Source organism: Poecile atricapillus, chromosome 19 (genome assembly GCF_030490865.1).
Source record: "Poecile atricapillus isolate bPoeAtr1 chromosome 19, bPoeAtr1.hap1, whole genome shotgun sequence".
NCBI lineage: Eukaryota > Metazoa > Chordata > Aves > Passeriformes > Paridae > Poecile > Poecile atricapillus.
The window spans coordinates 4,464,899-4,485,352 of NC_081267.1; the positions used below are offsets into that span (position 1 = coordinate 4,464,899).

The 20,454-nt window shown below is 51.2% G+C and overlaps 1 pseudogene; it reads left to right on the forward strand.

Annotated features, from left to right (window-relative positions):
- Positions 1-14,529, forward strand: part of LOC131586329 (zinc finger protein 883-like) — a 32,865-nt pseudogene extending 18,336 nt beyond the window's left edge.
- Positions 14,530-20,454: the final 5,925 nt, after the last annotated feature.

The window sequence follows — 20,454 nt, forward strand, 5'->3', positions numbered from 1 at the left end:
CTTTAGAACATAAGAATAGTGACTTAAGAAGTAGATTTACTGAGGAAGAAAGGCCAAAACTCCCAGAGACAGGAGCAATAGAAAACTCAGAGGGGAGATAGCCTCTCCCAGATGGCCGGGAAGTACTACCAAAAGCCATAGCTCAAAGAATATTAGAAAAATACATCAAAGAACACATTGGGGAGCACAAGGGTTAATAGATTATTTTGCAGCAAAGTATATGAGCACAGGTATTCGAAACTTAGCTAAGCAAATTACTAGAAGCTGCCTCCCATGTTTAAAAACAAATAGGAAAAATCTCTGAAAATTACCTTATGGAGGGAGACCCTTAGCAAAAGACCCTTTGCAAATATTCAAATTGACTTCACAGAACTACCAAAGGTAGGAAGATTTAAATACTTCTTGGTCCTAGTGGATCTTAGTAGATCAAAATCCTAGTGGATTTTCTACTCAGGTCTTTGCATAAGCACTTTCCTCTGGGTTAAAGGGGATCCTTTGTTCCCAGGAATTTAATTTTTGTTTAACCCACTCTTCGGTTGATCCAAATATAGGCCAAAATACATTCTTTGAAATTTCTTTCCCTCTCTATATTACTACACAATAATTACTACACAAAATCATTTTTGCCCTATCTTTATTTTCTGTCCCCGGGAAATGTTTCCAATTATCTAGTATAAAACTCAACGGACTATCTTTAGGTATCGGTGGGAGTTTAACAGGTACAGGAGGCTTGCTCTTCCCCTGTCCCATTCTTCCGGAGTGCCTTCAATCACACAATTCCTTTCGCTTCCCCTCGTTCGTACCGCTCTTGCTCGGGGAATCCAGCTGCCGGTTCCCTTCTCAGACACACACACTCACCACACTCCGGGATCCCGACCCCGCCCAGACGGATCCCCGTTATACTCACGCGTCCCACGTCCCGCGTCTTCGTCCGGACTCTGTGCACAGAATTTAAGGGGTCGACCGGTCTCCCTTTTGCTTATTGCCTTAATTTTAGGTTCGTCGGTGCAATTGAGGCAGGAACCGGCCCCCCCGGGCCGCTAAACCTTAGAGCGGGGCGCCCCCCGGAAGTGCCGATCCGTCCTACGAATTGCATCCGAGTCACGGGCACCAAATTGTTATAAATTCACTCGAGAGAGTGTTAAAGTTTAATAAAGGGAAGTTTTATTAATTATAGCAAGCAAGCAATAAGCAAAAGACAGCGCTGGACAGCCGGGAAGCGATCCCGCTTTGCCGCGGCCGTGCTTCCGTTTTTCGTGTGTCTCCTTTTAATCAGTTCGGCTCTCCGGGCTCTCCGGTGACGTGTCCTTCCTCGGGTCTTTCTGCGCATGCGCCTTCATCGGTCTAGGGGTCCGATCGTTCGGTCTTTACCTTATCTTCCTTTAACCTTTCTTCACAGTTCTCTGTAAAGGCTTAGCTCAGTAATTTTTTGGAATTCAAGGAATCTTAGCAAGGACATGATAAACGTCAGTAGCTATACAAGCATCATAGCTTGTATACAAGTACGTAAGTAACTATCGTAAGTAAGTAAGGGGTAAATAACAATCTTGATTTTACAGAACATAACATTACAGGGTATCGTATCTGCATGTTTAGTCGAACAAAAGGGTCTCTGTTTATCACATTTAAGGCGCGGGGCACGGCAGGAGGTTTGGGCGTGGAACTGTGTTCCGAATGGCTCAAATAGCACGAGGGATTGAGCGGGAGATGGGGTTAGGGAAGAAGTGGAGGAGGGAGGAAGAGGGGGAGCAAGAGGAAGAGGAGGGACAAAGGAGGATCAGGGAAAGGAGAAGGAACCACGAGGTCTAGCACTCCCTCAATTCACAGCCGCCTACCTATGGGATCATCACACCCCATCCCACAGGTGACCGGGGAGGGGGACCTCAGCCAAGATATTTTAGGTGCTCCCTATTTTGGGCTGCTTGAGGGGACGTTTGGAGAATGAAGAAATCCAAACCTGAGCAGAAAATGCCCCTTGGGGGTAAATTGGGGGTCCTGGCATCCCTAAGTGGGGAGCTGGTAACCGGGGGAACTTTTTGGATTCTTGGCACTCCCAGCAGCCTGGGGAGGGCAGGGACTGAGTAGACAGAGGACCCCCAGTGCAAGAGTGACCCCCAGCAGCTGGGACAGAGAGGAAACCCTGAACACCAAAGTGGAGAGACCAGAGATGGGGAACTCCTGGGAGACATTTTCAGGGCTGAATCTTGGTGTTTGGGAGGTTTTTATGGACTCCAGATGCCCGGTGACTTCTGGAGATGGACTTGGGTAGAGGGACCTTCAAACTCAATGTGCTCATCCCCTGTTCGCCCCAAACCAGGATTTCCCATTCCCAAATCTTGTCTGGATGGAGAAGGAGGCTGCGAGGAAGAGGAAGATGCCCCAGGACACCCAGGCAGGTGAGGAGGAAGTCAGTGCCCCTTTCCCCCTCTCTCCTGCTCCATCTCCCAGCCCAGCCTGGCCCCCAGCTGCAGGACAACCCCGCTGCCGACGCCGTCCTGCCGGGGACGCACTGGGGGGATCTCCTTCCCCTTCCCTCTGGCACGGAGGCAAATCCCATCCTCTCCTTGTCCTTCCTCCCCCAGACAAGGAGCTGAGGATGGAGACCAGGGAGGAAAGATCCCCACAGCAGAACCTCGTGGAAGAGGCCATTGTGAGCAGGTCCATGGCTGAGGAATGTAATGGGGAGGAAAATCTGCAAAGATCCCGCAGGAGGAGGGGCTCCAAACCCATCCCAGGGTGCTCTGAGGAGGAAAAACCCACCCTGTGCCGGGAAGGCGGCCGGAGATCCAGCCAGGGCTCTGAGCTGGTGGTCCATGAGCAGCTTCAGGATGGGGAGAAGCCCTACAAGTGCTTGGAGTGTGGGAAGAGCTTCAGCCGGACCAACAGCCTGATCCGCCACCAGATGATCCACACTGGGGAATGGGCCTATCAGTGTGGGGAATGCGGGAAGGGCTTCAGCTTCAACTCCCAGCTCATCATCCACCAGCGCATCCACACTGGGGAGAGGCCCTACGAGTGTCCTGAGTGTGGGAAGAGGTTTCACAGCAGCTCCACTCTCCTCAGGCACCAGCGGATTCACACGGATGAGAGGCCCTTCCGCTGCCCCGACTGTGGGGAGGGCTTCAAGCGAAACTCCAACCTCATCAGGCACCAGCGCATCCACACTGGGGAGAGGCCCTACGAGTGTCCCCAATGTGGGAAGAGCTTCAGCGAGAGCTGTCACTTGAGCAAACACCAACGGAGGCACCGGTAAGGGAAGCTCTGCAAATGCCCCAAAGTGCAGGATGAGCTTTCTCCACAGCTCCAGCCTCATCCCCCCTTGGAGGACCGACATTGGGAAGAGACCTGGTGATCCATGTTCCCTGTGATCCATGATGGGAAGACACCTGTCCCTTTTCTTGCCCGTGGCAATGACATGATTTGGGATCAAAGAATGTGAGAGTGTGATCATGGCCCATTATATTCAGTCCCACCTCAGGTCACTGCCAGGGGCAGGAAAAGGACTCCCTGTCTCTCACCAGAGAAGGGTGTCCTTTCCTGGCAGGAGGAAATACGTGGCCAGGAAGAGCCGGTCGATGACATTTTAGTTTTCCCTGTAAATAGATTGTCTTATCTTTTCTGTTATCCAAATTGTTTCTGTACCTATTTGTTCCTTATCCCATTGCTGTTCTCAATAAATTGTTCTTATCCCAGCCTGGGATCTTTGCCTTTTCTGCTTTCCATGGGAGGTGGGAGAGAAGCGAGCGGCAGAGCTGTATTAGCAGGAGCAGGAAATTGGGGAATGCCATTCCTGAAGCCCAGCCCATGGAAACCGAGCATCCCAGCTGGTGCCAGGCCTGGTTGCCATGGGCAGCTGCCTTGGGAGCGGGTCCCTGGCTGGGGGCAGCGGGAACCTCTTCCCTCTGGTGCCCAGGGCCAGGAGTGGAGGGAGCGGCTGGAGCTGAGGCGGGCAGGTTTAGGCTGGATGTGAGGAAAAGGTTTTTCCTGTGAGGCTGCTGGGGCACTGAACAGGCTCCCCAGGGAAGGCTCCCAGCTCCAGGGCTGGCTGAGCTCCAGCAGCGTTTGGCCAGCGCTGCCAGGCCCAGGCTGGGATTGTTGGGGTGTCCTGTGCAGGGCCAGCAGTTGGACTGGAGGATCTCCATGGGTCCCTCCCAACTCAGCCAATTCTGTGGCTCTGTGATCCCATGAGCCTGGCAATGGGACTGCAAATGGTTGCCATGGCAACGGGCTCTGACTCCAGGCCTGAGCTGGTGTCCATGGCAACCACCTCTGGCATGGGGTCTCCATGGAGCTGCCAAGGGACTGACCATAGCAACAGGGGCTGTGATGGTTGTCATGGAAACAGACCACAGCAGGGAGACAGCTCTGGCCAGGAGCAGCTCCTGAGCACAGCCCAGCAGGGCTGGGGCCCTGCCAGGGCAGCTCAGGGACACCAGCAGGCCCAGACAGAGCTCCCAGGGGCTCAGCACTGGCAGGGGCTGTGGGATGTCCCAGAGGGGGCTGTGTCACAGCAGCACCTCTGTGGCTGTGTCCTGGAGCCCCAGAGCAGCTGTGATGTCAGAAAGGGGCTGTGTGAGGTCACAGATGGGGCTGTGACATCACAGAGTTTGTTGTGTGACGTCACTGTGCAGCTACAGCATCATAGAGGGGACTGTGTGACATCATGGAGAAGGCTGTGACATCATGACATGGCTGTATGACATCATAGCGCCATGGATGACATTGGCGGGCAGCAAAGAGCGGCGCCAATGGCAGGGCCGGAGGCGGCTCTGGGGGCGGGGCCGGGGCTGTGGGCGGGGCCGCAGCGGAGCAGCGCGATGGCTCCAGCGCTGGGGCCGTGGGCGCTCCCGGGGGGCGGCGAGAGGTGAGGGGGACCCCCGGCACCGGGACTCTTTGATCGCCCATTCTGGAGCGCCAAGGGGCCCCTAAACCCCCATTCCTGGGCGCCGCCATCCCACCGAACCCCCATTCCCGGCCGTGGGTCCCACCCTGCACCCCCTTATCCGGCACCAGGAACGCCTGCACCCCTTTCCCGGCCATCCCGCCTCTCGCAGCCCCCAGAGCCCCCTTCTCCTTGATCCATTTACCCCCCGGACCCCCATTCCTGCCTCTCCCAGCAGCCAGCCCCTCCTTTCCTCAGCACTGAGGACACCCGGGACCCCTATTCCCAGCCATCCCGGCTTTCCCTGCCCTCTCCTGGCAATGGGGACACCGGGGACCCTTGGAGCTCCCTTTCCTGGGTACAGGAACGCCCTGAACTCCAGCCATGCCACATCTAGCCAGCCCTAGCCTCCCCTCTTGTCAGTCCTGGCATCCCCAAATGCCCTTCCCGGCTCTCCCCGTTCCCCTTTTCCTTCAGCTGTGACCCCCCCGATCCCAAATCTCCAAATGTCCCCCCAGTTCTCCTCTCCCTGCGTTCCCTGCACGCGGCGCTGTCGGAGCCTGGCCCGGGCTTCCCGCAGTCCATGTCCATGGGGTCCCTGGCTGGGATCCCCATCCAGCGCCGCCGCAGCGAGCGGGGCCGGGCGGAGCCGCAGCCCCAGGGATGGCGGCCGGAACCGAGCCGGGATCTTGGGATAGCCAGGGCTGGGATCTTGGGATAGCCAGGGCTGGGATATTGGGATAGCCAGGGCTGGGATATTGGGATAGCCAGAGCTGGGATCTTGGGATAGCCAGAGCTGGGATATTGGGATAGCCAGGGCTGGGATATTGGGATATCCAGGGCTGGGATCTTGGGATAGCCAGAACTGGGATATTGGGATAGCCAGGGCTGGGATATTGGGACAGCCAGGGCTGGGATATTGGGATAGCCAGAGCTGGGATATTGGGATAACCAGGGCTGGAATATTGGGATAGCCAGAGCTGGGATATTGGGATAGCCAGGACTGGGATATTGGGATAGCCAGGGCTGGGATATTGGGACAGCCAGGGCTGGGATATTGGGATAGCCAGGGCTGGGATATTGGGATAGCCAGAGCTGGGATATTGGGATAGCCAGGACTGGGATATTGGGATAGCCAGGGCTGGGATATTGGGACAGCCAGGGCTGGGATATTGGGATAGCCAGGGCTGGGATATTGGGATAGCCAGAGCTGGGATCTTGGGATAGCCAGAGCTGGGATATTGGGATAGCCAGAGCTGGGATCTTGGGATAGCCAGGGCTGGGATATTGGGATAGCCAGAGCTGGGATATTGGGATAGCCAGAGCTGGGATCTTGGGATAGCCAGGGCTGGGATACTGGGATAGCCAGGGCTGGGATATTGGGATAGCCAGGGCTGGGATATTGGGATAGCCAGAGCTGGGATATTGGGATAGCCAGGGCTGGGATATTGGGATAGCCAGGGCTGGGATATTGGGATAGCCAGGGCTGGGATATTGGGATAGCCAGGGCTGGGATATTGGGATAGCCAGGGCTGGGATATTGGGATAGCCAGAGATGGGATATTGGGATAGCCAGAGCTGGGATATTGGGATAGCCAGAGATGGGATATTGGGATAGCCAGGGCTGGGATATTGGGATAGCCCAAGCTGGGATATTGGGATAGCCAGAGCCGGCACAAGGAGCGGCACCGGCACGGGGCCAGCGGGGAGCTGCAGATGCTGCAGCAGCGGCACAGCCAGAGCGGGGCTGAGCGGGGGGAGCCGGGGCTGGGGGATCTGTGGGGCTGCGATGGCAACTGTGGCACCGCCATGGGGATCCCTGAGATCCAGGCTGAGGGATTAACAAATTCCCTGGCTCACAGCTGCAGGGAATGTCTCCGGAAATATGTCAGATATGGGCGGAAGGTGCTGGAGTGTAAAGGTGGGGAGGGCAGAATTCCCATGGGAATATGGGAATGGGAATGTGGGATTTGGGAGGGCAAATCCATGGATGGGAAATCCATGGAAATTCCATGGATGGATCTCAGACATCCCATTCCCATGGGACGTCCAAGGATGGATCCCACTGCTGTCCCATTCCCATGGGAATTCTGTAGATGGATCTCACTGCCATGCCATTCCCATGGAATTCCATGGGCAGATCTCCCCAACCCGCAGCCATGGGAGCTCCAATCCGGTTCCCCCCCAATCGCATCCTGGGGGTTGCCCTGTTCCTTGCCCTCCCCACCCCCCCACAAGACTCCTGGGGGTCCCCCCATGACCCAATCCGGTTCCCCCCAAAATTCTTCCTGGGTCCCCCATCATCCCCCTATAACAGGAATTCCTGGGAGTCCCCCCGTGTCCCCTCCCCCAGGACTTTGGGGGTCCCACCCGTCCTGTCCGTGCACCCCCAGATTTCTTCCACAGCCCCCCTGTGATGGTGGAGGGTGGGGGCCGAGTGCTGGTGCCCCCCTGCCTGCAGCAGATCCAGCGGTGAGGGCAGTTCAGGGGGTCCCTCAGCATTTGGGGTCCCTGGGATTTGGGGTAACCCCCCCGGGTCCCCCAGGATCTCCCTGAACACGCTGACGCTGCCCGTGCGCAGTGAGAAGGTTCAAACCTGGCACGGGGTCCCCAGCACTGCCACCCACATTGCCCAGGTACCCCCAAACCTGCCGAGAACCCCCAAACCCCCCAGGACACCCCAACCTCCCCGGGATCCCAAACACATCCCTGGATGCTCCGAAAACTCCCCAAAACTGCAAAACCCCATACAGACATTGAGAAGGTTCATACCTGGCATGGGGTCCCCATCTCCATCACCAGCAGGTTCCCCAAAACCACCCACCCCTAAAAATGTCACTTAAAGCCGTCATGATCCCCCCCTCAAAAGGGGTTTGTGGGGCTGCGGCCGCACAAACAGCCTAAAATGGGGAGGAAAAAACACCCCTGTAGTGGTGGGATCCCCCCCAAAAAACCTGAAAAAAACTCCTTCAGAGGGGCCTGAAGACCCTGAAAGGCCCTGGAAGAGGGACAAGATCCCCTCCTCTGCTGGGGCCTCCCCGAGCCGGGAACTCTCCCGTTCCTGCACTCGGGGGAGCCCCGAACGACGGCGGCTCCTGGGCTGAGCCCCCCTCAGCCGGGGCTGCGGGGGGAACTGGGGGGGCTGGGACGGGGCTTGGGGGTCCTGGGGTGAACCGGGGGACCCTCAGTGCTCCCACCTCCCCCTGTTCCCCTGTCCCGCCCCGTTCCCATTGTTCCCCCAAACCTCCGCTGCCCCCAGCTCGGTTTGGGGGGGACCCAGCCCTTTCCCATCGTGTCCCGGCCCGGCCCCGCTCACCCGAGGGCTCCGAACCACGCCCAGGGACAGAGGAGGGACAGAGGAGGAGGAAGAGGAGGGACAGAGGAGGAGGAAGAGGAGGAGCAGGAGGAGGAAGAGCTGGAGCAGGCAGAGGAGGCTCCACGTGCGCTCCCCGCTCTCTGGATCTGCAGCTCCTTCGGGACCATCGCCCCCCATCCCGCAGGTGCCCGGGGAGGGGGAGCTCGCCCCAAATACCCCGGGGCTCCCTGGGTTTGGGGTTTTTGGGGGGGATGTTTGGGGATGGCAGGGCTCCAGAGCCGAGCCGCAGATGCCCCTCGGGGGGACCCCGGGGGTCCCCGGGAGGTGTTTTTGGGGGGTCCCGGTGGCGGCAGAGCCCCGGCAAAGGGGCCGGGGGGATGCGGGTCCGGCACGGCCGGGAAAGGGGCTCGGGGCTCCCGGTGCCGGCAGTGGCTGCTCCCAGCATGAGCCCAGTTGCTTCCCGCATGTGGTTTCAGTTTCCTCGGCACCAGGATGAGCCAAATCACTTCCAGTCATTCCCTATTAGAGTACAATTTGTCTCCATTTTCCCCAAATGTTATCTCCATTTTTTCCCTCATTTTTACTCTATTTTCCCCCAATTTTATCCCATTTTCCCTCATTTTTATCCAGTTTATCCCAAATTTTCCTTATTTTTATCCAAATTTATTCCTTATTTTTGCTCTGTTTTCCTTATCTTTATCTTATTTTCATATAAATTTTCCCCATTTTTCCCCATTTTTCTCATTTTTTTCCAGCATTTCCCCCTTTCTTATCTCATTTTTCCTCCATTTTTCCCAATTTTTCTGAATTTTTTCTTATTTTTCTTCCATTTTTACTCAAATTTCTTCCATTTTCCTATATTTTCCCAATTTCTTTCCCATTATTAATCTATTTTTATGCATTCCCCATTCTACCCTCTTTTTGCTCCATTTTTCCTCATTTTTTTCCCCATGATCTCCCCTATTTTCCACATTTTCTTCCATTTTTCTCCCACTTTCTCTTAATTTTTACCATTTTTATTCCCATTTTCCCCCCATTTTTCTCCCAGTTTCCCCCATTTTTCCCCCATTTTTATCCTGGTTTTATCTCATTTTTCCATCTTTTTATCTTTATTTTCGTCCATTTTTTCTCTCCCATTTTCCCCAATTTTTTCTCCATTTCCATCCCATTTTTCCCTATTTTTATCCCACTTTTTCCCCTATTTTTTTTAATCATTTTCACTCCATTTCCCCCCATTTTTCTCCTATTTTTCCTCCCATTTTTCTCTCTTTTCCTGCATTTTTTTCTAGTTTTCCCCAACTTTTTGCCATTTTTCCTCCATTTCCATTCTACTTTTCCCTATTTCCCCCTAATCTTCCCCATTTAAGTATCCCAAAAATTAATATTTTGGGGGGGAAAAATATAAATATTGGCAGGAAAAAAGGGTGCTTTTGGGGAAAAACTCCATGAATTTGAATCACAGCTTTCCAATGATTTTTCCATGATTTTTCCATGATTTCCAGCCAGAAGGAGGCGTGGGATTCCTCCAAACATTCTGGAAGTGGACCAGACCATCAACCTTCCCAAAAATCTGGAGCAGCTCATCTGCAATTCCACCTTTCCCCACTCCCCGGATTCCCAGGTCTGGAAATTCTTCTACGACCTCCCAGGTAGGCAATTCCTAAAATTCCATTTAAAAATGAGATAAGGGGATTTCATCCTGTTATTTTCCTGATTTTTTGCATTATTTTCCCCAATTTTTCTCTCTATTTTTTTTTCTTATTTTTTTCCTGATTTTTTCCTCATTTTTCCCTGAATTTTTCCCAGTTTTTTCCCATTTTTTTCCTGATGTTTTTGTTTTTCCTGGTTTTTCCCCTCTTCTTTTCCCAAAATTTTCTGGTTTTTTCCCAACTTTTTCTCAAATGTTTCCGTAATTTTCCTGGTTTTCCCCATTTTTTTCCCGATTTTTTCCCCTGTTTTTCCCATTTTTTTCCTGATTTTTCCCCAATGTTTTTCTTTTTTTTTTTGCTGATTTTTTTCCCTGATTTCTTCCAGGTTTTATTCCATTTTTATTTTCCTGATTATTTTTCCTCATTTTTCACAATTTTTTTCACATATTTTTCAAATTTTTTTTCCTGATTTTTCTCTCTGATTTGTCCCAATATTTCCCCTTTTTTTCCTAATTTTTCCTGATTTTTTCCTTTTTTTTTCCTAGATAGTTCCTGGCATTTTCCCAATTTTTTCCCCATTTTTCCAAAATTTTTTTCCACACTTTCTTTTACTCATTTTTTCCTTGACTTTTTTCCTTGTTTTTTCCCAAATTTTCCCGGTCTTCATCCTCTTTCTTTTCCTGATTTTTCCTTGTTTTTTCCCAATTTTTTTCCTAAATTTTTTTCATGATTTTCCCCCACTTTTTCCGTATTTTTCCCTCTTCTTTTCACCATTTCTTCCTGGTTATTCCCCATTTTTTTTCACAATTTGTCCCTGATTTTTTCGTGTATTTCCTAAATTTTTACTGATTTTTCCTGATTTTTTCCAGGTTTCTTCCCTCTCTTTTCTCGATTTTATCCAATTTTTTCTCAATCTTTTTCCTGATAGTCCCGATTTTTTCTTGATTTTTCCCGATTTTTTTCATTATTTTTTTTATTTTTGTGGGGTTTTTTTTCAAATTTTTTTCATTTTTTTTTCTCAAACTTTTCCTTGATTTTTGTGTTTTTTCCTGTTTTTATCCCATTTTTTCCCCTGATTTTTCCCTTTTCCTTTCCCTAATCTTTCTGGTTTTCCCCATTTTTTCCTGATTTTTTTCCTTATTTTTTTCAGATTTTTCCAGATTTTTTTATCCTTTTCCTGTTTTTTCCCTGGTTTTCCCCCGATTTTTCCTTTTTTTCCATATTTTTTTCTGATTTTTTCCCAATTATTTTCCTGATTTTTTTGCAATTTTTTATCAAATATTTCTGGTTTTCCCTTCATTTTTCAAATTTTTTTCCCAATTTTTTCCTGATTTTTCCCAGGGTCTTTTTGGCTTTCTTTTCCTGATATTTTCCCTGATTTCTCACAATTTTTCACAATTTTTTTCATGTATTTCCTAGTTTTTCCTGATTCTTCTCTCTTCCTTTCCCAAATTTTTTCTAGCTTTTTCCCAATTTCTTCTCAAATTTCCCTAGTTTTTACGTGATTTTTCCTGTTTTTTTTCCTATTAGTTTCCAGTTTTTATTCCTCTTTCTTTTCTGGATTTCCCCAATTTTTCCAAGTTCTTTCCCAGTTTTTTTCCTGATTTCGCAAATATTCTTTCCAATTTTCCCTGGTTTTTCATGATTTTTCCTTCTTTTCCTATTTTTTCCTGATTTTCTCCCCATTTTTTCTGACTTTTCCTGATTTTTCCCAGATTTTTTCCACTGTCTTTTCCTGATTTTTCCCCAATTTTTTCACATTTTTTTCCTTGAGTTCTCTCTTTTTTTTCCCCAAAATTTTTCCTGGTTTTCCCCAATTTTTTGTCAGATTTTCCCCTGTTTTTCCCAAATTTTTCCCAATTTCTTCCTGATTTTTCCCTGATTTTTTTGGATTTCACCCTGATATTTTTCTGGTTTTCCCCTGAATTTTCCCTTCCATTTTCCTTGAATTTATCCTGCGCTTTTTTCCATTTTTTCCCCAATTTTCCAGTTTCCTTCACACTCCCAGTCTAATCCCAGTCACTCCCAGTATGAGGCCAGTGGCCCCCAGTTGCTCCCTGTCAGTTCCAGTGTGACCCCAGTAGCCTCCAGTGTGATCCCTGGGACTCCCTGTCTCTCCCAGTATATCCCAGTCAGCCCCAGCACGCTCCCAGTCATTCCCAGCTCCTCCCAGTTCCTCTCAGCATGATTCCAGTTGCTCACAGCCACTCCCAGTCAATCCCAGTATGACTCCAGTCACCCTCAGTGGGATCCCAGTTTCAGCCAGCAGGGACCCAGCTGCTCCCACTGTGATCCCAGTATGATCCCAGTAGAGTATGATCCCAGAATAATTGTAATTCTTCCCAGTTCCTACCAGTATGATCCCAGTTGTCCCTGGAATAGTCCCAGTCCATCTCAGCATGGTCCCACTCACTCCCAGTTTCTCCCACTGTGGTTCCAGCTGTTCCCAGTGTGGTCACAGTCATTCCCAGTATATCCCAGCTGCCCAGAGCATGCTTGTGCTCATTCCCAATCGTTCCCAGTTAAGCCAGTAAGGTTCCAGTATCATTCCAGTACAAACCAGTCCCTGCCAGTGCTGCCACTCCTGGGATCCCCCAGCCCTCTCTGTGTTCCCCCCTCCCGCATCTCCCCAGAGGAGCCCCAAGGGCTGGCAGTCCCCAGCCAGGGTCCCCAGCCAGCCCCAGGTTGGATCTGCAGCCCCCAATTTTCCCAGTTTCCCTCTCCTTTTCCCCGGGCCGGGTTCCCCCCGTCCCCAGCGGGTGGGAGCAGCGGAGAGCCCCGCGCTGCCCATCCCGACCTGTCCCAGCTCCATCCCCGCTCCTGCCGTGGGCTGTGAGCGGTTTGGGAACGGGGCACCGAGGGTGTCACTGCTCCTGGGGGAGGAGGAGGAGGGATGGAAGAGGAGGGATGAAGAAGGAGAGAGAGAAGGGATGGAAGTAGGAGAAGAAGGTGGAGTTAGGGAGGAGGAGCAGGAGGAAGAGGAGGGACAAATGAAGATCAGGGAAAGGAGAAGGAACCACGAGGTTGAGCATTACCCAAATTCACAGCCCCCCAACCATGGGATCATCACCCCCTCCCCATCCTGTAGGTGCCCAGGGAGGGAGAGCTTGGCCCAGATATCCTGGGGGGCTCCTGGGGTGGTTTTTTGGAGGGGATGTTTGGAGAATGAAGAACTCCAAAGCTGAGCAGAAAATGCCCCTTGGGGGCACATTGGGGGGTCCCACAATCCCTAAGTGGGGAGATGGAAACAGGGAACTTTTCAGATTCCTGGCACTCCCAGCAGCCTGGGGAGGACAGGGACTGAGCAGACAGGGGAACCCCCAGTACAAGCGTGACCCCCAGCAGCTGGGACAGGGGGGAACCGCTGAACATCGCAGTGGAGAGACCAGAGATGGGGAACTCCTGGGAGACATTTTCAGGGCTGAATCTTGGTGTTTGGGCAGTTTTTATAGACTCCAGATGCCTGGTGACTTCTAGAGATGAACTTGCACAGGGGGAGCCCCCTAACCTAATCTGCCCATGAACTGTATTTTTCCCCAAACTAGGATTTCCCATTTCCTAACCTTGGCTGGATGGAGAAGGAGACTGCGAGGAAGAGGAAGATGCCCCAGGACACCCAGGCAGGTGAGGAGGAAGTCAGTGCCCCTTTCCCCCTCTCTCCTGCTCCATCTCCCAGCCCAGCCTGGCCCCCGGCTGCAGGACAACCCCGCTGCCGACGCCGTCCTGCCGGGGACGCACTGGGGGGATCTCCTTCCCCTTCCCTCTGGCACGGAGGCAAATCCCATCCTCTCCTTGTCCTTCCTCCCCCAGACAAGGAGCTGAGGATGGAGACCAGGGAGGACAAATCCCCACAGCAGAACCTCGTGGAAGAGGCTGTTTTGAGCAGCTCCACAGTGCAGGAATGCAACGGGGAGGAAAAGCTTCAGAGATCTTACAGGAGGAGGGGCTCCAAACCCATCCCAGGGTGCTCTGAGGAGGAAAGACCCACCCTGTGCCGGGAAAGAGGCCAGAGATCCAGCCAGGGCTCTGAGCTGGTGATCCATGAGCAGCTTCAGGATGGGGAGAAGCCCTACAAGTGCTTGGAGTGTGGGAAGAGCTTTGGCCAGAGGAAAACCCTGATCCACCACCAGATGATCCACACTGGGGAATGGCCCTACGAGTGTGGGGAATGTGGGAAGGGCGTCAGCTGCAACTCCCAACTCATTGTCCACCAGCGCATCCACACTGGGGAGAGGCCCTACGAGTGTCCTGAGTGTGGGAAGAGGTTTCAGAGGAGCTCACATCTGCTCGTGCACCAGCGGATTCACACGGATGAGAGGCCCTTCCGCTGCCCCGACTGTGGGGAGGGCTTCAAGTACAACTCCACCCTTGTCACCCACCGGCGCATCCACACTGGGGAGAGGCCCTACGAGTGTGAGGAATGTGGGAAGAGCTTCAGCCAGAGGTCCCAGCTGACCATCCACCAGATGATCCACACTGGGGAGAGGCCCTACGAGTGTCCTGAGTGTGGGAAGAGGTTTCAGACCAGCTTCCATCTCCTCACGCACCAGCGGATTCACACGGATGAGAGGCCCTTCCGCTGCCCTGACTGCAGGAAGGGCTTCAAGGACAACTCCAACCTCATCAAACACCGGCGCATCCACACTGGGGAGAGGCCCTACGAGTGTCCCCAGTGCGGGAAGAGCTTCACCCAGAGATCTAACTTGACCCAACACCAGCGGAGGCACCGGTAAGGGAAGCCCTGCGAGTGCCCCAAGTGCAGGAAGAGCTTCATGTTCTGCTCCAGCTCCATCCCCCATCAGAGGACCCACGTTGGGCAGAGCCCTGTTAACCCACGTTCCCAGTGATCTGCGTTTTGAAGACACTGGGCTAGTGGTCATTTTCTTTTGTTCCGATGATCTTTTGATTCATCTTCATCCCTTTAAAACAGACAAAATTGGGGTAAAAGTCTACAAATTCATCAAAGGCATCTAGAGCCTCACATTTTACTAGTGCTTCAAGGTAATCTGGTATTCAGGGAAATACTTAGGGGTTGTGGGTGTATTTGGTGTAGTTTTCTCCATTTTTTGGCACTCAAAGCAATGAGAGTTTGATCTGTCACCTCAAAACCACTCAATGCCACTGAAAACTGCACAGTCCCACTCAAAACTATTGGATTCCACAGTCCCTCAGGGTGTGATGCCTCAAGTTTTAGCTTTCATATCTTTCATAATTTACACTGTCTAGGTTTGTATTTTTGAACTTCCTGTTAAGTGTTAGTGAGCTCTCTTCACAGAGTAGGTAGACAATTTCTACCTTGATACTAAGGGCAGCTGTTACAAGTTTCAGGCCCAAAAGCATAAACAAGGGTGGACTGAAGAGAGAAAACAAGAAGGACGGGACTTCATCATCTGAAGCTGTAATTGAACAATGAACCTCAATATGCAGATGGACCTAAACTTCTAAAAATGTGAGACCTCATGATGAGTTGTCCATTTTTGTGACCATTTCTGGTCCATCTTGGGTGTAGCCCTGGCCAGGTTCTTGCACTGCCCAAGGCGTATCCTTTAAGGCCTTTTAATAAACTTTATTCTTAACTCTGTCCAGCCTCTGTTCTAGGTCAGCCTTCTGAAGGCATCAGGTGGAATGGGGGTGGAAGGGGATTGGGTGAAGTGGGATGCAAATCAGGAGGGGTGAGATGGGCATTGGGTGGGGCAGGATGGGTGTGATGGAGTTTGGGAGGTGTGAAATGGGGGAAATAGGGCTTGAGAATGGGGTCTTGATGTCCAGCAGGAATGGGATGGGTTGAGGTTTGGACTGGGGAGGTGGGGTGGGGTCTGGAATGAGACAGACAAAGTTTGGGGATGGTGAAGGGAGGGGAAACCCGTTAGTGAGTTTTGGATATTCCATGTTCCCAACGAGATTTTAAGGTATCTCACATTTCTCAGGAGGTTTTGGGGCACTCCCCAGCTCTTGGGGTGTTCCTGAGAGCAGCTCCATGGAGCTCCATTGCCAGGGATGGTTGCCATGGGCACGAGCTCAGAGCTGTAGCCAGAGTGCGTTGCCTCGGTGCTGGAGAGCAGAGAAATGATGAACGGCCCCAGACATCTCCAGGGTGTGTTTGGGGGGCAGAGCAAGTTCTGCCTAGGTGGGGCGGTCACTGCCCCAGCCCAGCCACTGCAGCCTCTGCTCCAGCCCCAAAGTGGCTGCCAAGCCCCTGGCACCCCGAAAACCCCAGCTGGGAGAGGGAGCAGAGCAGGTGAGGCTGTGACACGGGTGTGACACTGACATGTGCCATGGCCCTGGAGCTCACAGCAGCTGAGATGGTGCTGGATCCAAGGCTGACTGTGGATCTCTGTCCCTCTCTCTCCTTCCCTTACTTCCAGTTTTCAAAATCTGGATAGCTTGAAGTTGGATGGGTTGGACGAGTTGGCTCAGTCAGTGCTTAGTGAAGTGATTTCCTCTAATTGCATGCAGATTTATGATTTCCCGAGTACCTCACTCTCTAAAGTTTTCAAGTAAAAGTTTGTTTCCCATCCTCCTGAGAAGTTTGTTGTTTTCTCCCGTGCACTGCCCGAGGGGATCGAGGTACCTCAGGTCCCTTTCCAGCAGGGCCCGAGCGAGCTTGGGGCACAGCACAGGGAACTGCAATGCTGAGCCAGCCCTGGCTGGGTTGGAGGAAGCAGAAAGGCCAAGCCCTGAGCCCAGGCCTGGCACAGCAGGGCCTGTCCCTCACGGGTGGCTCGGGGCTCTTTGTGGGGCAGTGGGATGTGAGGGGCACAAAGGACAAATGCCATAAACCTGCAAGCCCTGCCAGCCTCCTCGGGGAGGGCTGAGGGAGGAGCAAAGACCTTCCTGGGGCTGTGCCCTGCGCCAGGAGGGATTGTGCCAGTAGAGTTGACCCTAAATTTCTTCTCCCAGGCAGTTTTAGGACATGGAACATAGAGAAGCCAGAGCCAACTCTCAGCTTTGCACAGTCCTCCAGTAGAATCCTGTGTGGGGAGCAGCCTGGGAGCAGGGTTTGTGTGTCAGGGGAGGGGAATTCAGAGCCCTTTTCTCCCCCATAGCCTGAGGGTCTGCATTTTAAATGGCCCTGCAGCTGCCAAAGGGGCCTTTTTCACCCAGCTGAGAAGAGTTCTGCTGATAGCCTGTCCTAAACCCGTTTTTCCTGCAAATGTGCCTATGAAGCCTCATTTTTTGCATCCCCAGGTCTTGTGTGCATGCAGGTTTCTCAACTGAAGGGTAGAACAGCTCTGCCAGGTAGGAGCTCTCTTTTTCGTGGTGATTTTTTTGTTGTTTTTTTTTTATAATTATCCCCCTGTCAGCTCTGGGCAGAGCTCTGTAACTGTGTGTGACACTCGTCTGTGACACTGTGGGGGTGGCCAAGGGGACCTTCCCCGAGCTGTCTGCAGAGGAATCCACAGCAGCCCAGGCCGGGGGTGCTCAGTGGCCGCTCAGTTCCGCTGACTGGACGCGGCTCTGGACGCTTCCCTTGGAGCATCTCCAGGGAGGGAACGCTGGGGCTGCCCCGGCTGTGGTGTCACTGCCAGGGGAACGCTGGGGCTGCCCCGGCTGTGGTGTCACTGCCGGGGGAACGCTGGGGCTGCCCCGGCTGTGGTGTCACTGCCAGGGGAACGCTGGGGCTGCCCCGGCTGTGGTGTCACTGCCGGGGGAACGCTGGGGCTGCCCCGGCTGTGGTGTCACTGCCAGGGGAACGCTGGGGCTGCCCCGGCTGTGGTGTCACTGCCAGGGGAACGCTGGGGCTGCCCCGCTCCTGCCCCACCCCATCAGCTCTGCCAGCGCCTCCAGGGGACACAAAGGCTGAGCCAAAGGGTGAGAGTTGCACAAGGGGCTGAGCTGGGATCTGGGACCCATTGGGATCATGGAGTCCAGCCCCCGGCCCTGCACAGACACCCCAACAATCGCAGCCTGTGCATCCCTGGCAGCGCTGGCCAAAGGCTCCTGGAGCTGCGGCAGCCTCGGGGCCGTGCCCATTCCCTGGGGAGCCTGGGCAGTGCCCCAGCCCCCTGTGGGGGAAGAAGCTTTTGCTGATCTCCAGCCCAGCCCTGCCCTGGCCCAGCTCCAGCCGTTCCCTCGGCTCCTGTCCCTGCTCACCTGGGCAGAGATCAGAGCTTGCCCAGAGAAGCTGTGGCTGCCCCTGGATCCCTGGAAGTGTCCAAGGCCAGGTTGGACGGGGCTTGGAACAGCCTGGGATAGTGGAAGGTGTCCCTGCCATGGCAGTTGATGGAATGATAAGGTTCACTTAAGATTTAAGGTGTCTTCCACCCCAAGGCATTCTGTGATTCTGTGATTTTGGGAGAGATGCTGAAGCTCTGGCTCAGCTTTATCTCACCAAATGTCTGGACCCAGCAGCAGCCATGGGTGGGATCATCTCCTCCCTCTCGCTGTGGCTGTAACTCACCCAAGGGCAGTGTCATAAATTAAATTTGGACAACTAGGTCTATTGAGTTTACAGCAGTTTAATAACAAGAAAAAAAATGATACAATTTAGTGAATTGAATACAAGAATCCAATTTAATAAAAGAATACAATTTAGTGGATTGAATAGCAATTTGATATAGAAGGAATACAATTTAATAAAATAGTACAATTTAGTGAATATTGTTATAAATACACTCGAGAGAGTGTTAAAGTTTAATAAAGGGAAGTTTTATTAATTATAGCAAGCAAGCAATAAGCAAAAGACAGCGCTGGACAGCCGGGAAGCGATCCCGCTTCACCGCGGCCGTGCTTCCGTTTTCCGTGTGTCTCCTTTTAATCAGTCCGGCTCTCCGGGCTCTCCTGTGACGTGTCTTTCCTCGAGTATTTCTGCACATGCGCCTTCATCGGTCTAGGGGTTCGGTCGTTTGGTCTTTACTTTATCTTCCTTTAACCTTTCTTCACTGTTCTCTGTAAAGGCTTAGCTCAGTAATTTTTTGGAATGCAAGGAATCTTAGCAAGGACATGATAAACGTCAGTAGCTATACAAGCATCAGTTACTATGCATACGTAAGTAACTATCGTAAGTAAGTAAGGGGTAAGTAACAATCTTGATTTTACAGAATATAACATTACAGGATATCATATCTGCATGTTTAGTCGAACAAAAGGGTCTCTGTTTATCACAATCCCCCCTTTTTCTATTCCCTACTTTTGTTCGCTAAATCTTTGCAATTCTTTTTTACTTAGTTCTAAATAATCTTCGGTTTCTGCCTCATTTAAGGTGAGCTGCTTCTAACTTGCTTTTTACAATGTTAATAACTTTATTAAGAATGCAAGGGCTAAAAGTAAGTCTTAAGATTAGTAAAATTAGTGGTCCTGCTATAGTAGATAGTAAAGTTGTTTGCTAGGGAGAATAATTAAACTAGGATTCGTACCAACTCTGTTGCATTTGTTCTTTCTTTCTCTTTTCCTGTTCTTTCTGTGATTTGGCCATGGTTTCTCTTACTATCCCGCTTTTATTTACATATACACAACACTCTTCTTTAAGTGTAGTACACGGGCCCCCTTGTTGTAAAAATAATAAGTTTAATCCTCTTCTATTTTGCAAGACTACTTCAACCAGTGAGTCTAAGGAGTCTGTGAGGTCTTTTATGGATTCATCAATTCTTCTTAAATTTTCATCTACTGAAATTTTAAGCTCTTTAAGCCCCTGGTATTGATTAACTAAGGATGCTACACCTGTTCCTAATCCAGCTCCTTTTATGGTTAGTAATACGGCTATTGTTAATACTGTGAGGGGTTCTCGTTTCACCAAATGGTGTTCTGAGTTTTGGTATTGTGTATACATATATTCTTCAGGATGATAAATAATTCGGGGAACTATTATAACTTGTATACAAAATTCATAGGTTTCATTAAAGACTGTTACAGAGACACATGGGGTTACTCTTAAACTGTTACAAACCCATTTAGTATTAGGTGCTGGAATCAGCCACTGAGCTGGCTTGCGAGGGTCATCAATCTGTATTTTTATTTGACATAAATGTTTCTTATCTGGGGGCACATTTCCCACACATTTCCCTTTTCCAGTGACTCTAGATAATGTTATTCCTGGAGTGTCTTCCCTTCCCGATTTCCATAAGCAGGCAGCAGGATTAGTGCCGTTTACTCTTTTTGGTTCTGCTATGGAACCTATGGCCTCATAAAAGGGTGGGTTAATGTTATAGCATAACCAACATTCTCTGGTTAAATTTGGGTGTGAATCATTTAATACTTTAAAGGTAGCTTGCAATATTTTCCAAAGAACTTCATTTCCATATTCTTGGGGTGTCTCTACTGTAGTTGTTACTTGTGTGCTATTTTCTAAATTTTCTGAATAGTTACTCTGATCTCTTACTTTGGGATCTATTACTCCCCACACCACTGGATTTGGTCCAACAGATCCCGAATCATGTGGAACCATTTCTTTCTTTATAAGAATGTGCACTCCCCGATCTTTTCTGGGTTCCCATACCCTGAGATCCCAGGTTCGTCCCAGTAACCACCCAGGGTCTTGGGACTGTGTAATATTGATGTAATGAAATTTGCAAGTCCCAGTATATGTTACTTCCCCTGAGGGGCCTATCCAGGGCTTTATACATCCATGTGGACCCCGTTCAACCTTTAGATATTTATCTGGGTTTTGT